This window comes from Pteronotus mesoamericanus, unplaced genomic scaffold (assembly GCF_021234165.1).
Source record: "Pteronotus mesoamericanus isolate MK-2021 breed Mesoamerican mustached bat unplaced genomic scaffold, CSHL_Meso_final scaffold_582, whole genome shotgun sequence".
In the NCBI taxonomy this organism is placed as follows: domain Eukaryota; kingdom Metazoa; phylum Chordata; class Mammalia; order Chiroptera; family Mormoopidae; genus Pteronotus; species Pteronotus mesoamericanus.
Genome location: NW_026555323.1, coordinates 2,848,105 through 2,864,913, shown reverse-complemented (window position 1 = coordinate 2,864,913; position 16,809 = coordinate 2,848,105). Strand labels below are relative to the sequence as shown.

Sequence of the window (16,809 nt, the reverse complement as noted above, 5' to 3'; positions counted from 1 at the left end):
AGCTGCGCAGCGGCGGGTGGTGGCCTCGGGCTGGGGCCAGCCTGGGCGGCCCTGACCAGGCCCTCCCTGCACCTCCCACCCCTCCCCACAGATGTCCCGGGACCCCATGCTCCAAGTTGGCCGTCCCGCTAGGCTGCAAGGGGCGCCGGTGCCACCTGGGGCCCAGGCTGCGTTCTGGGTGAAGGTCCGCGGAAGACGGATGTGGAACTGTCAGCCCTGGGCACGCCGCCCCCCACGCGGGTGAGGAAGCTGGGATGTGCCTGGGATGACAGCCCAGAGCGAGTCCCAGAGTGAAATCCCTCCGGGGGACAGGGTCAGGGAGAGCCCAACACTGGGCAGGGGCCGTGGCTCTCTCGTTTCCGGTGACCGGCCACACTGAGCCGCCAGGAGTCATCGCTTGGCCTGGACTGCGCCACAGGGCCGCCGGCGCCCGGCCCTCGGGAGCCCGCGATCAATACCCAGTTCAGCGGCCTCAGTGCTCTCAGTCAGCACAGCGCCGCGTGGTCACAGAAGCCTCGGTTTAGGAAGGATATTTAATAATGTGCAAAAGGCTTGAGAACCCATGCCGGTGGGAAGGAAAACAAAGCCGGATGCAACGCTCTTTGCACCCAGCATTACGTCTGCTCCGGTGGGCACTTTTTTCTAGAGTATTTGCTACTTCTATGAGAAAGAAAAGGTGTAGACGCCACCTCTGTCAAATGAATGACAGGGCACAAAGCCAAGGGCCGTGTGATTTCACGAGAGTAAATGTAGGGGCAGAGTCAACAAAATGCCCAGAGTCACCCACTGCTCCTGGCCTGGGGGGACAGCGAAGACCTCTGTCCACCCCGCTGGCCGTGACGGGGCAGGGGGTGCCCAGCGGGGCTGCCACCCTGGGCACCTTCCGGGTGGACGGCACTGCATGTCAGGGTTGGCCAGGGGTGCGCTGGACCGAGGGAAAGCTCAGGACATAGGAGGGGGACACCTGGGGACCTTTCACACAAACATGTGACCACTTCAGCTCGCCTCCAGGGGCAAACTCAGGTGCCGTGTGTTCCCGAGACAGGCCCCCCTCATCCCCCACGTGTGGGAGGGCGGTGCCCAGGGCAGGACCATGGCGCCCACGGGCCTGACGCCAAGTGTGTGACAGACATGAACACAGGGGCTCAGCAACACGTCACAGAGCAACATGGGCACCCTCCCCGGCTACGTACAACTAATGACGCTCCACGCTTTGTTACCAGGATACGGGGGACACTTGTGACAACCCCACGTCACGTGACTTGGTAATAATGAGTGCTATACTCCGGGGAAGCGGCAGAGTGACTTCAGACTCCCAGATCTCCTGTGTGTGGGCGGGGGGTGGAGGGGACATTAGTGCCAGGCTTTCTGGGGGCGCTAGCAGGCATGGGGTGGCAACCCAGGGAGCCTCTTCCCATGGGACTCTAATGAGGTCTGCAGGGTCACCGGGGGACCACACGCTCTGTGACGTGAGGACGTGGCTGAAGGCGCAGGGAGGGAGGGGCAGCCACAAACTGTGCTGTACGTGGGTGCAGGCAGGTGGCGAAGGCCAGGTCACCTGGGGCGGTGTCTAACCCTGAACCTCAAGTAATGGTTCCCCAGTGGTAGGTAATACTCCAAAATGTCCTGTGCTTTTTAAAAAAGTTGTGAATAACTGAGCTCCCAGAAGCTTGCTCAGATCTCATCCACGTAGCCGGCTCGGGCGCGTCCCAGCGCACGTACCCACCTCCTCCCCGCTTCCCGGGGCGGACTCAGCCCTCGTCTCCGGAGGCGCATGCTCTGCCACGCCCAGCGCGGTGCTTTCGCTGTCGCGGTGATGTCATGAAGAGGAGCAGGCCAGTCGCCTTCCAGAAAATACCACACTCTCGGCTGGGAAGTGCTGGCCAGTCCGTTGACAGGTCCACCCGCCGCCTGCACCCCTGCCCCGTGCACAGCCCTGGCGGCGGGCCGCCCGGCACCCAGCGAGGGGTGCTCAGGGGGTGCTCGGCTGGGACGGCCTCCTCCAGGCTCCACAACGACTGACCCAAGAGGGGACATGGAAGGTGGCCCCAGGCTCACAACGCCCTGGGGGTCTGACAGGGGCCAGGCGACCTCACTGGCCAGATGCACCCGTGCCGGGGCCAAGCCCACGAGCAGGCTGTGGTCAGGTGAGAAAACACACCAGAATCAACCCACCCAAGAACGGAGGCCCGGGGCACCCGGGGAGCAGCAGCGGCAGGACCAGCGACCCCCATCCCGCCCCCTTCGCCATGTTCAGGTCACGGACGGTTTCTCACAGACCGTAAGACACAGTTTTAAGGGATGAATGGAAGCATTTTTTTTTTTTAAGTGATCAAAACCTGAAAGGATCAGGAAGACACTTTGGAAAAGACCAAAGATATGAAAGACAAAGAGAATGAAAGGAAATGAATAATGTAATCACAGAAATCAAAACCCTGTGCCCGGGTTTTCTAGTGGATTCCGGGGGAAGCTAAGCAGGGTGCGTCACTTGTGCAGGGAGCAGCAGCGAAGCACACGGTGAGACCACGGCTCAACGCACAGGCTCCCGACCGGAGGGCCAATGAACAACCGACCGGAGAAGCAAAGAAAGGAGGGATGTGGCAACAGGCCATCTTGGAAGAGCAAGAGGCTAATCGCGCCTCAGGGCTGGCGCCAGACGGGAAGCACGTCCCGGGCCGGGGTGGCCGGGGTGGCCGGGAGAAGCCGGGAGAAGCCGGGAGAAGCCAGGAGATGGGCAGCTCACTCTGTTATCTTCCCAGGCACCCAAGGCAGCTTCCAGAGGCCGCATCTCCAAGGCCTCGCACGGTCTGGCTGCACAGGTGGCCCCAGATGTGGTCCTTCCCAAACACCAGCTGCGTTTTGCCCTTTTCCCACACTCGGAACAGCACAGTGGGTGTTCTCATTTCCACTGAGACTTGGACGCGCCAACTTCCTGTCTCCAGGCATGTGGGGCTTGGCCCTCCTGGCTTCTGGGAGGCTCTGGTCCACTGGCCACGTGTCCCGGTAATTGACAAGCCCTGTGTCAACCCCCTGTGGACCCTACGAACAGACAGGCGGGCAGAGAAAGAAGGAAGCTATTCAGAGGCTTCCAGGTGGATTTTCCCACTGAGCGGCGGGGCTGGCAGGCACCCGAGGTCCAAAGGCTGAGTGACCTGCCCCTCGGGCAGCCCGCAGTGGGCCAGGCTGGGCTGCCATCCTCCCCAGCTCTCCTTCCTCAGGATTTAGGATGTCCTACTTGTAAGTTGCCACGGCCTTTGAAAGATAGAGAAACTCTGAAAAACTGAGGGTGGTACACATATAACTGTTGAAAACTGAACGTTTAAAATAAACAGCCCTGGCTGGTGCGGCTCAGTGGACTGAGTGCCAGTCTGAACCAAAGGGTCACCGGTTCGATTCCCAGGCAAGGCACACGCCCAGGTTGTGGGCCAGGTCTCCAGTAGGGGGCATGCGAGAGGCAACCACACATTGATGTTTCTCTCCTCTTTCTCCCTCCCTTCCCCCCTCTATAAAAATACATAAATAAAATAATAAAAATAAGTAAATAAGCCCACACTGATCACTGCAAGTAAGCTGTTCCAAAACACAGCGTGGGGGCAATGCGTTTGCATACATAAAGAAAGCATAAGAAAGTACAAAATGTTCATCAGCTCAAGTCGACCCCACAGAGGAAGCAGTCTTCGAGGCGTCAGAGACTGAGGTGGGTGCCTGGGGAGACGGCTAGTGCTTCCGGAGACCGGCGGCTGGCCGCCGGGGCGCCCCCTGCTCGGGTCGCCTGAGCAGAGGCACGTGCCTCACAGGGCAGCCGAGAGATGTGAAGCGGGCAACGTCGGGAGGACCCAGGGCAATTGGTGGTGGCTACTCTGTCTGAGGAGGGACAATGGCATCCATTTAATATTCATCAGTGACCAAAGCAGGAAGCGTTCGTTCAAGGCTTTATTGATTGATGTCCAAGAGGCCACAGCGATTTCCGAGGTACAGCGGTCCGTTGGTCTGAGGCTGCTGGACCGGCAGGCGCAGGGCAGGCCTCCGCGGTGGAGGGGGCCGGGGCCAGATGTCCAGCGTGGTACCTGCCTGCCTCTGTGCCCAGGCCGCTGCGCCAGGCGGGGGCTGGGGGCCCGGGCAGCGCCCAATCTCTAATACAATAGCTCGTCTAATCTAACAGAAGGGCCTTTGTGGGCAATCGTTCTGGAGGTAAACAACTGTTCTCGGGAAAAGAGCCCTGAATTTGCAAATGCTAACCAACGCCCAGCTCCGAGCACAATGTCACCCCATTTCTCAAAGCACGTGGAGCCCCCTGAATCCCTCAGCGTCCATACAACCGCCCGCCTGCCAGACAGTGGCTTCTAGTGAATGGTTTCCTCCTCCACACTTTCCCTGAAAGCCCCCTAAATAACTAAAGTGGAGAGAGAGAGATCTAGCAGGAGAAACAATCCCACCTTCAATGAATCAAGGAGACCCCCGTCATCAGAATGGGCCCCATGAGCCAGCGCCCACCGCTGACCCCCGGGGCAGACAGACGCCGCTGGGAGAAGTGGCCTGGGCCTGGTGCGACAGCCTGCGTGGGCAAGGAGCGAAGCCACCGAGCAGACCCTGGCCTGCGGACTTGGCCTCGTCCGGGGAGGAAGGGGCGCAGCAAACCCGAAAAGGGACGCAAAGGCTCTGCGACCGGCCACGCCGGGCTGAACCGCCAACACCAGGGCGCGCAGCCCTGCTGAGCGAAGGAAACGCATTTGGGGAAACTGGATTCCAGACCACAGATGCAAATCGAGTACACACTGCCCAGCTTCACCCTGACCCCCATCCATCGGCAAAGGGCCGACGCCATCAAACTGACAAATGTCACACGGTGAGGAGCCCAGGAAGCAGGCGTGGACGGGCGGAGGGGCAGGAGCCAGCAAGGGCGGATGCGCGAGGACACTCTCACGGGGCGGGGGGCGGGGACGGGTGAAGGGCCACCCCTATCTCCCCCATAGTCTCAGTTTCCTGTTGCCACCGTCACACACCCACAGGCGCAGTGGCTTTAGATAGCAGTATGTGTGGGTTTTTTAAATTTTTTTATTTTTTAATTTTCAAGCGATATTTTGAAGCTTGCAGGAATTCTCCCAGTGAGCGTCCAGAGCCATTCAGGAAAAGAACAGGGGATCCAAACAAACAAACTCTTCCATGAGCGCCAGGGAGCTGAAAGAGCACTTTGAAAGTAGGCCCTGGAGAATCCCTCAAGGATCACCGGCAAAGGCGCTGACACTGTCTGACCCTGGAACCCATTTACACACAGCCCCAAGGCCAAGAACCGTGGGAACGCAGGTTACCTGCGAGAGGGCAGATGGGACGAATCCTGACAGGGGAAGAGATTATGATAAATGACAACACGGTGCGGAGGCTCGGGGCAGTGAGACCCCCAGCGACCGGGCAGGCCGCGCCCAACCCCGCTGCGAAGCAAGGAATGCCCAGGAGGTCTGCACTCTGTGCGCGGGGAAGGCGAGCTGGGGGAGGAGCCACAGGGGTCTGACGGGCGCCTTGGTGTCACCGTGGGGACACCGAGGCTGCGAGATGGCCCGACTCCACCGGAGACTCACCCAACGGAGGCAGCCCCTGTGGAGGCAGAGCCCAGTGTGCCTCATGGACGTGCACAGTGGAACCATGAAACTAACATGCACTGCGCGGACTGGGATATAGGTAGGTGTGTACAACGGAATGATGTGACTATAGTGTACACTGTGCTGCAGGACAACCAAGTCCCATCACTGTGAGTCACCAAATGCTCTGGGTTTTATTTACCCTGTACACAAGCAAACCGGGGGGCTGAAGTTTGAAAATGTTTCAGATTTTACGTAAACTACATTCTCAACCACATTACTTTCACACTCCTGGGAGCTAACCAATTCCAGAAAGAATAATTCGGTTTCTAATCTCAATTCCCCCGGGACTATTAAATGCACTTAACAAGCACACCTTGAGAGTCTGTTCTGCACCAGGCACCTCTGAGAGGTAATAAGGATGCTCCTCAAGGAGCCTAACAGTCAGGTGGAACAATGTTCTCCACACGACTCATTTCTAATGATAGATACCCAGGACAACGCTCTGTGTTCTCCGCGACCAGGGAAATGAGCACAAATACTTTCAACAGACACCTCACCTTTCCTTACCGTTCTGTCTCAGCAGTGACTAGTTGGCTCTTAGAGAAAACTAAGGGGTTGTTCTGCGCAGAAGCACGGAGTGAAATGGAACACCACAGGTCAGGCAGCTACGTGTCCGTATTTCACATGTGAAAATAAGACCTAGGCAGAGGCGTTCGCCCTGCAGCCTGCAGGCCATGTGTGGCCCAGGGAGGCTGTGAACGCGGCCCACTGCAAAATCGTACCTTTACCTAAAACACTATGAGATTTATTTTGTGATTATATGTTGCAATGTATTTAGAGTGTGGCCCAAGACAACTCTCCTTCCAATGTGGCCCAGAGATGCCAAAAGCTTGGACACCCCCCAGGCTGGGAGCTGCGCCCCGGGCAGGCCCGGCCATGCTGTCAGCGGGGACGGCGTGGCCACCCACGGGCGCTCATCGGTGCCCATGTTCCTGGCCTGGCCCTCCTCAGACACAGAGGAGTTGAGTTTCAATGCAACAGCACACAGACCTGGTACTAGTAACCCCCCCACGCTGAGCAGGGGAATCGTGCCTGTGCTGACCGCTCCCTGGGACCCCGGGAGCCCCCTGGGTCAGGGTGCACTTCTGAACACACCACCCGCCAGACTGTTGACCGGATGAGTTGAGGCAACTTTGGTAGCGGAGACGTAAGGAAGCCCTGCCAACCTCGCCCGGCGCAGGCAGGGGACCCAGGGGACACATCGGGCTGACAGCACACACAGCGCCTGGCCATCTATGGTCAACTCCACGTCCAGCCAAGTGGACCCCACAGGCTTGGCTCACAATCAGCACTTCGGACAAGACAAACTGGACGAACCAACTAATCAAGAGGCGTGCACACGCACAGCAACCTAACTTGCCATTCCAGGCCGCTTGCCCCCAAGAGCCCCGGCCGGGCCTCCCGCGTCCTGCGCGCCCAGGGTGCCAGCCGAGGCAGCGGGCTGCGGACTCTCACGCCGCCTGACTCCCAGCAGGGCTTGCAAAAGAGCCATGTGCTTGCGCGCATGGGGCGGCACAGAGGCCTCTGCGCCCTTCCCCACTGCCAGTGCCAAGGACAAGGGGTGCCCTGTGGGCTGCTCTGGGGAGGCCAGCAGGTCCTGCGATGGAGGACCCTGTGGTGTGCAGGGCTCCGCCAATGGGACATTTTGTTCATTTGTCTCCCCCACCCTGCGCATCGTTCACGGGAACGACTCTCTTTCATCAACTCCAAAGAATAAGCAAGTGAGTTCTGTACCTATCCCAAGAAGTGACCCCGGGGGCTGCCATTCACGTGACCGGCACCAAGATGTAGGAGACGCGGCCCCGTTCTCAGGGAGTCTGTAGTCCACTCTGATTTAGAGGAACTTCGTTTTTTAAAAACTAAAAATAAAAAAGAAGCTGGCTAACGAGTCTAGATACTCTACAAGAATCACTGAGCCATAGAAGGTCATCCATCCTTCTTACCTACACTTTCTCTACCAAAAAGCCAAAGCAAGTTCACCCAAGCGGCCCCCTGAGTTACAAGTGCAAACTGTCGCTCCAGCGAGTGATGGGGGAGGCAGACTGGGCTGGTGAGACGGAGGCGGGCAGACTCGGCCTCCGGCCCCTTTTATTGGACCAACTGATCATGCTTCAGAGTTGCGCCCGCTGCGCACAGGTGCACCTGCTCCCCGCTGAAGCCTGCGGGAGGGCAGAGAACACGTGCTCCCCTGGGGACTCCTAAGACTGTGCCCAAGGCCACAGAGCTGGGCGCCCCGTCCACGTCAGCTGGCGACGTGTCCCATTTATTTTTACTGTTCAGTGGGGGTTCTGTCAAGAGACAGCATGATGCCGTTCAAAAGACTGGAAAAAGGAAATATTCTCATTTATATAATTTAAAGAGAAAAAGTTAACTGTGTAAGTCTCAGATGCCAATCTTGTTTAAAGGCATGAAGAATTACACATGCAAATGTATTGCTCACACTTCAATCGCGCACACTTCTGTCCAAGCTTAAAATCATCATTAGGGACGTGATGGGGAAGTGGGTGGCGGCTCTGGTCTTGGAACCCCCAAAATAAAAGGGTGCTGACTCAGCATTCGGCAGGGGGTGGGGGGTGGGATGCGGAAGGCAGGGCCGGGCATGGCCCAGGGCACAGCCCACTGCGTGGTCTCTTCCAGAAGGAGGATGTGCCAGGCCCACCCTGAGCTTAACTGAAGAAACGGGAGCCCTGGCCGGGTGGCTCCGTTCGTTAGGGCATCCTCCCAATATGCCAAGGTGGTGGGTTCGATCCCCGGTCAGGGCACATACAAGAACTAACCAATGAATGCATCAATAAGCAGAACAACAAATCGATGCTTCTCGCTGTCTGTCTGTCTGTCTTCCTTTCTCGCTCTAAATCAATAAAAAGAAAAGAGAAGAAACAGGAGAGCCCAGGTCACAGACAACTCCTGAAATGGAAGTGCAGGGATGGTGATCGGGGTAGAGGGCAGGGTGGCAGCCACAGGACAGCAGAGTCGGGGCCTCCTCAGTGGCATCGCGTCCCAGGCTGGCAGGGACCGCAGCGGGCGCACGGCCCCCTCTCCCAGCGGCCGCCTTCCCTCGGGCGAGCTCCTAAACTCTTGTCTCAGTAACTGAGACACGATCTAATCTCATGGGGGGCAGGGGGTGTTCACACCACTCCCTAGCACCACGGGAAACTGCAGCAATCTGATAAACCATCGAATGAAACGCTGAGCAGTAAAGGGAATGGCTTTTATAGGCTCTCCTGGTATATTTCATAACAGTCAATACAGCGTCTTAGTTATGTATATTCATTCAGACACCCAATTTCCATTACAGTTATAAGGAAAAGGATGTAAGAGTAAGCCCAGCTCAAACAGAAAACCTTCCCTGGGAAGGAGACACTCAAAAGCCTCCCAACTTACAAAATGAGCTTGTTTACTTCAGACTTAGCTGCTTAAACCAGGAGAGGGATGCATGTAGAGCCGGCCTGAGCATGAATGGACATTTGACTCCTCGGAACGGGAAGTTCATCGCCGTGAGCAACAGGGAACCCTGTCCCCGCAGTGTGGCCACGGCGCCTCCTCCCCTGCCCGCTGCGTCTCATTGCCCGAGGCCACCTCATCCTCGGTCTGACGCACACACGGCTGGGGGCGCAGCAGCCCCCAACAGCAGACACAACGCCACTCCCGCGTGTCAAGGGGGAAATATTTTCAAATTAGATATATTACAAAAAGGAACGGGCATGCTTGGTTTCTACGCAAATGCCCGCGGATCCGAGGGTGCCCTGAGTAGCATGGTCTGGGGTCACCCCTGGGGAAGGGCATCTTCGAAAGGATCCGGGGCCACCTGTTTTTGCATTTGTTAAAATCTAGTGGCCCTTCCCCTGGTGCCATTGGAAGTGCTCCAGATGAAGAGCGTGCCTCAGCACACAGCTGAAAAACAAAAAAACAACACCCCACATTATTCCCATTTGTCCCCTTGAAATCAGCAGTTTGGTGTTACATGAGTTTTCCACGGAATGAGAAGTAGAAAGAAAATTATCGCCCAGCGAGGTGTGATGGGTCCCACTTTGCATGCGGGCTCCGCGGGGAAGAGAGAGGAGTCCGATTTTCAGACCACACCCAGGCGCTGCGTGACCACCCACACCCCGGGCAACACCCATCCCAGCGCAGCCAGGGGACCCTCCACACAGGGGCCTTCCCCCACCCCAGGCTCAGTTCCTGCGAGGAGAAGCCTCAGAGGCGATGTGCCGACAGCACAGGCCTAAAGTCAGGTTAAATACATTGACGTGGCAAGTACCGTTGCCTCTTTTCCCCCGTTTTTATTTTCTTTGGCAAAAGAAATGTGCAGGGATGAAACACTTGCTAGTCTCCATCAGAGACGCCCTGAGGCCGGTCACTGACACCGACTCCTGGGGTTTAAGTCCATAGGCGTCAAACCAGGAGCAGACCCCACGGGGCCCTGGCAGCATCAGGCCTCACCAGGGCCAGGATGCCCTCGCCCCGGGCCAATGCGCTCCCTCCCTCCCTCCCTCCCACCAGCGCTGCCCCTTCCGCGCTCTGGGGAGGCCCTGCATATTCACACTGGAACCAGCCGCCCCTCTCCCAGGACGCAGAGCTGTGAAAGCCACTCCCTGCCCCAGCCAGAGAAGCCACCACCTCTGGCTATTCAAGTAGGTGCCCGTCCTTCTGTCAGCTCCCATCCCTTGGGCGACAGGCACGCGAAGGCGCAGCGCACGCGCGCGACCGCGCACCCACACCGGCACACTCCCCCCAACCTGGCGGTCCCTCCCCAGGTGGCTCAGGTAGGGGCCCGCCAGCCGCGTTTAGCGCGCCCCCTGCCGGCCCCGCGGGAGCTGACTCAGCCTTTATTCTCGGCCTAAGACAGGAAGGAAAGACACGACCTTAAGATCCAAAGGGAACGAAAAGAAAAGCCAAGGCAATGCTGGCTTCTTAGAAACGGAAGACACAATACTCTAAGCATAAAAAGGATGTGAAGAGGCTTTAAAGTGATTGTTTTTGAAGTGTTTTAGGAAATAAGCGACGGACATCTAAAAATCTAGCGGAAACATTGCCTTTGTATTTTGACAAGTACTACAGTGAGTTAAATCAAAAACATTATGGCGAATATTTCCACAAGTCCACAGGTGCAAAATAAAGTGGATATGCAGCCAGGGTGTTTTCGCAGCCTCGATTTCTACAGGGTTCACAACCAGGAGCCTTAAAAACCAAATGTCATACTCAATTGCAGAAAAATCTCAGCCATGACTTAAGAGCTCAAGTTTTAAAGCAACTACGCACCATGGGGCAAAGTCACCGAAAAGGCCACACCTTAGAGACCGTTCTGCCACCAGGCTCCCTGCCTCCCGCAGCCTTGCCAGTATAAATAACTTCAGCACCTTTAAGAGGTGCGGCGCCTTGGACGCCCCACTTGCTCCAGTGGGAGGTGCCTGTCCCCTTCCCCACAAGGTGAAGACAGACAGCCCAGCGTCCCCACAGCCTCAGTGCGGGCCCCAGCATGGCCGAGGGCTTCAGCAGTTACTTCCTCAAGGGACACCTGTCCCCCGAATACAGGCTGAGACCCACACCTGGCAAGGCTCCATGAGGCAGTAGCTTCTGTCCGCGGCCACCCTGAGGGTCGCGGGCCCCACGCTGACCGCTGCCTGCCCGTTTCCTTCACACCCATCCAGCGTTCAAGAGCTTCACGCTTCTGATCGGGCTGCCACTTGTGTGTGGCATGTGGTACTGCGTTCCTTACAGGCCCACTAGCATACACTAATAACTGAAGGCATGCCTGCTTTAACCAATTAGAAGCAGTCATTCATTATTAAGCACAAAAACGTCAATACGTTTGTCCCTTACCGAATACCCTTTCGATACGACAGGCTTAAGGAGGTATTCAGACCATCTTGGGAACTTGCCCCCTTCTGTTCCCATAATAGTTGGTGCTAATGGAGCGCCCACCAATGTAACAGTGGTGGCGTTCTGCGCCCATTTAGGGGGGAAACTCCCCAGAACCGGGTGTGCTGTGGGCAGGGGGTGGGGGGTCTTCCAGCCCCTGTTCTCTCTCCACCCTCCTTAGGAACTGAATCGGCCTTGGAGGCTGGTGGGACACATGGCTACTAAGGTAAGGAAATGAAAAGTGGGAAGGGCCCCAGGAAAGCCGCCACCCCTGTGTGCGGGGCGGGCCGCCCCCGGGCACCTCCCGGAGGGGGAGGGGGGTGGAGAAGGAAGGGGAGCTGCAGATTTTCACCAAGGCCTGCGAAGAGTGAGGCGGCCCGGCCCACCTTTTCCTGACACATCGCCTGCCACGTCAAATATAACATCTTTAAAAAAAATTTTTCCGGCTCACGACTCACGACTCACTTTCGTTTACAAAGATAAAGCATCCATGATGCACATAAGGGCCAGGTATGACTCTGCCTGGATCCATGTGCTGTGGACGAAGCAGTTCCCAGACCCGCCGGATCGTACAAGTTTCCCTGCAGCCACACTCCAACCGATGGGTTCTCAAACCAGTGGAAATAAGAACCGTTTCACTTGAGCAAGGGGTTTGAGTTCAGAGAGCAAAGGCAAACCCGTTTTCTCGCAAAGACTCTCAAAGGCTGCAATAGCTACACGGGGAGGAGGGTACACTCCAGCGGTCGTGTCCAATGAAGGAAAGTTTTTGTTAATGATGACATCACTGACATTTCCCAAATTTAAAGGAGCACTTAAAGCTCAGCAGATGCAATTTTTCCCCTCCAGTGAGAAGATACTAGGGAAGGCCTCCGGGTCCACAGCCAAATTGCATTAAGGGTTTGCCTCCTGTCCAGCCAGACCCAGCGGAGCGAGCGAGCGGAGCTTCGGACCGCGGGGGCCCACGCAGCCACAGCCCGGGCGCCCGGCTAGCGGCCTCACGCGCTGCTCCAGGGCCGGGCCGGGCTGTGCCTGGGAGTTGGCCGGTGCCACGGGACCCCCGGCGCGTCCACGCGGACCAAAGGGCCGGTCCCCCCACGCCTGTCATCACGTTCCAGTGCGGACAGCTAAGCGGCCGGAGGAGACACCGGCCCCGATCCAGGGCGAGCGCCGCACCCTGCCTGGGAGACGCGCGCCTCTCCGGGCCGGAACCGGTGGCCACGGCGCCCGCGGGGTCCACAGCGGAGCCCGCAATGCAGACGCGCCGGCGAGCCCTGCGCGGAGCCCACGACCCCCGCGCCCCCTGCGCCCCCGCGCCCTCGCTCCAGGGCCACCCGGCCTTTGCGCCCACCCGCTTCGCCGCCTCGCCGAGCAGGGACCCGGCGCCCGCGCTCTCACGGAGCACCTGCCTAGTCGGCGGCCCCGACCCCGCCGCCGCCGTCAGCACCGCGGCCAGCGCCGTCTCACCTGCCGCGCGCGCCGCTCCGCTCCGCCAGCCCGCTGCGCCGCAGTCGCCGCTATCCGACTTCCATTTTCTCTCTCTTTAAAGGAAAATCAGATCAGCTGTTTCGCTCGCGCTCCGGTTCCGCGGCCCCCTCCCCAGCTGCCGCTCGCGGTCCCGGGGGCCTCTCCTCCCCCGCCTCCTCCCGCGCGCCGCTCCGCCCCTCGCGCCCGTCCGCTCCGCCCGCGGCCGCGCGCAGCGCCCGCCTCCCGGCTCCGCCCGCCGCCACTCGGCGCGCGCCCTCGCCTGACGTCACCCGCCTCGGCCGCGCCACCGCCTCCGGTGGACGTGCGCGCGCCGCGCGGCGCCCCCGCCCCGCCGCGCCTGCCTCGGAGCGCGCGTGCTCGCGGCACGATCCGGGAGAGCGCACGGCGCCCCCGAGCCCGCGCCCCGCACGGGCGCTCCCACGCTCGTCCTTCCCGGTGCCCGTGGGCACCCGCCTGCGGGCCAGCAGGAAACGCTGCTTGAACAGCCTGCCTTTGCCCTCCGCGTGCCTGGCACTGTTTGCGTCCACCTTCCTCGTTTCTTCCTCCCCGCTCACTCACCCTTCCTAAGCATCCTAAACTTTCTCCCACCCATCCTGTTCCGACTCCATTTCTAAGCCCTGCTCGGGGCCAAGGCAGGACATCTAATCCAGGGCTGGTCCTTCTGCCTCTTATTACGCTTCTCCGACCCTGGTCCATTGCTTGCCTTCTTCTTTATACTTTTTCACGCCCCCATTTCGCATGGTTCCCCTGGCTGATGTCCAGGACTGCCCACTGCTCTCTGCCCACGCTCACGCCTGCCTCTCAGTGTAACCACGCCCCCCTATTGCAAATGGTACTTTATATTACCGATTACTAATACCATCCTCATGTATTTCTCGATAATCATTATGTTGCTCCTCACTTAGGACATTTGCAAGGTTTTAAACATTATATACGTTTATTACAATTTAGTAAGTTATTTGACTTCTTAATGCACAGTAAAGTCGACCTTTTAAAATGTACAGTCTTGAGATTTTTAAACAGGTGTTTGGATTCGTGTGACCACCAGCACGCGGGAGTGACGTCGGGGGTGCGTCACTCAAAGAACTTCCTGGTGATGCCCCTTCATAGCTACGCTCTCCCCAGACCCTGTCACCTTCTGGTATATGGTGACCACTGATGTGTTCTCCATTGCTGTGTTTTTATCATTTTAAGAACATCATATACATGGAATTATGCAATATTCAACATTTTGGAACCGATTTTATTCACCTGCCATACGTTGAGTTTCATTCACGTTGTGTGCATCGATGGGTTTTTTTTTTTTAATTGTTGGGTTCTATCCCATTATCCACATTTTGTTTCTTCACTCATTGAAGGTTATTTGGGTGGTTTCCAGTTTGGGACGCTTAGGGAGAGATATTCTAGAAAGATTTCTATGCAGAGTCTTGCATAGACAGAAGTTTTCAAATGAGACAGGTAAATACCTTAGAGTGTATGGCTAGGTCTCCAAGTAAAATTGTTTCAACTTGACAGGAACCTGCAAACAGTTTTCCAGGGTGTCTCCATGATTTTCACAGCCCCCAGCAATGGATGAGAACCCCACTTTCCTGCATTCTTGCCAGCACTTGGTATTTGTAATGTACAGTATATTGTTTTATTTTAGACATATCCTCACTGGTGTGTAACAATATTTCATTGTGCTTTCAGTTTTCAATCCCCTAATTAAAAATGAGGTAGAGCATCTTCTCATAGTCTTATTGCTCTGTTGATCTTCTTTGGTGAGGTGTCTGTTCACGTCTTTGGTGCACTTTGTCATTTTTCCCCCCAGTTTTCTTATGGTTGAGTTTTAAAACTTCTTCATATATTTTCATATATGAATAGAGGTATTTCATATAGTATATATTTTGCAAATATTTTCTGCCAGTGTGAGGCTAGTCTTTAAATCTTTTTTTAATTTATTGATGAGAGAGAGAGAGAGAGAGAGAGACGGGGGGAGGGATTCGTTGTCCCACTTACTGATGCATTCCTTGGTTGACTCTTGTATGTGCCCTGACAAGGAATCAAACCTGCGGCCTTTTTGGTGTAAGAGATGATGCTCCAAACAACTGGGCCACTTGACCAGGGTTGTAATTCTTCATTACAGTACCTTTTCAATGTTTAAGAAATCAGGAGGGATAAATCTTTCAGTTCTGAAATTGGTAAAATGTGTTTAATATATTTTTTGTTTGTTCTGGTATGATTTTCTCAATTTTAATTATTTTTTTTTCCAAAGAACCAGCTTTTGGGTTTATTACTTTTCTCTATTATTTTCCTGTTTTCAATTTTATTTGTTTCTTCTCTAATTTTTAGTGTTTCCTTCTACTTGCTTTAAGCTAAATTGCTGTTCTTTTTCTAGTATACTAATGTGGAAGCCAAATGGGTGATCTTTAATTTTTCTTCTTTTCCATTTAATGCTATGTATTTCCCTCTAAACATTGCTTTCTCTGCATACTCCAAATTTTATAGTTATATTTTCATTTAGCTCCATGCATTTTAATTGCTCTTGATATTTCCTCTTTGATCCAAGTATTGTTTAGAAATATATTGTTTAATCCCCAAATAATTTGGGATTTTCAGCTCTTTTTCTGTTCTTGATTTCTAGGTTAATTCAGTTGTGGTCTGAGAACATGCTGTGCGTGGTGTCTGTTTTTCAATTGGTAAGATGTGTTTTGTGGCCCAGCATGTGGGCGAATGTTCTGTGTGAGTTTGAGAAGAAAGCATGGTATGCTGACTTCGGGTAGGGTGTTTTGTATTTGTCAGTTAGAGGAAGGTCCTTGTGCTGTTCTGATCTGCTGCCTCCTTGAGCTATCTGCTATGAAAGAGGAGTGTTGAAGTCCCTACCTATGGTCATGGGTTGGTCTGTTTCTTTTCTCAGCTTCTCAGTTTTTGCCTCACAAGCACATTTAGAATTATTTAGTCTTCTTGGGGAATTGGCCTCTTTATTGTCTAGTTCTCCCACCTTTAGTCCTGATGATTCTCCTTGTTCTCAGGGCTGTTTTGTCTGAAATTAATTTAGCCACTCCAGTTTTCTTTTGATTAAAGTCAGCATGGTATATCTTTCTCCATACCTTTACTTTTAACCAATCAGAGACTTTAAAATTAATGTGGGCTACTTGCAGACAAGATATAGTTGGGTCTTATTTTGCTACTGACTCTGACAATGTCTTTTCATTGATATGTTTAGACAATTCACAGTCAACACAATTATTTGCCTATTTGGATTAATATCATCACATTTGTATCTGCTTTCTATTCGTTTCCCATGGCTTACTTTGCTTTCCTTTCTGGTTTTAATTGAGTATTTTATGTTATCCTATTTTATCTTCTTTCAAAGCACCAGCTGTCTTTCCTTTAAGCATTTTTCATGGTGTATGATATACAATTTTCATTAATTATGTCCACCTTCAAATAACACTATTTAGCTTCACAGGTGGTACAGTTCCCAATCCCCTCTCTCATTCCTTGTGACATTGCTATAATCTCCCAATACCTTGTTGCTATTATTTGCTTTAAACAGTTATCTTTTAGCTCAATTAAGACAAAATATTTTATTTTACCTTCATTCATTCCTTCTCCAATACTCTTCCCTTCCTTGTTTAGCTCTAAGTTCTTGACATATATCATCTTCTATCTGAAGAAAATCTTTTAACATTTCTTGAAGGACAGGTGGGATGGTGAATTTCCTTAGTTTTTGTTTGCCTGAGAAAGTCTTTCGTTCTCCTTCACTTTTGAAAGCTAATTTTGCTGGGTATAGAATTCCAGGTTGGGTATTTTTGTTTTTCAACCCTTAAATATTTCACTC

The 16,809-nt window shown here is 54.6% G+C and overlaps 1 protein-coding gene across 1 annotated transcript in view; it reads right to left on the bottom strand.

Moving 5' to 3' along the window:
* The window catches only part of OTUD7A (OTU deubiquitinase 7A), a 90,741-nt gene extending 77,652 nt beyond the window's left edge, over positions 1–13,089 (bottom strand). The window contains exon 1 of the mRNA XM_054561970.1: positions 12,966–13,089. The gene's annotated coding sequence lies outside the window, so the exon portion shown is untranslated. The remainder of the gene's footprint in view (positions 1–12,965) is intronic.
* Between the last annotated feature and the right edge of the window lie 3,720 nt (positions 13,090–16,809).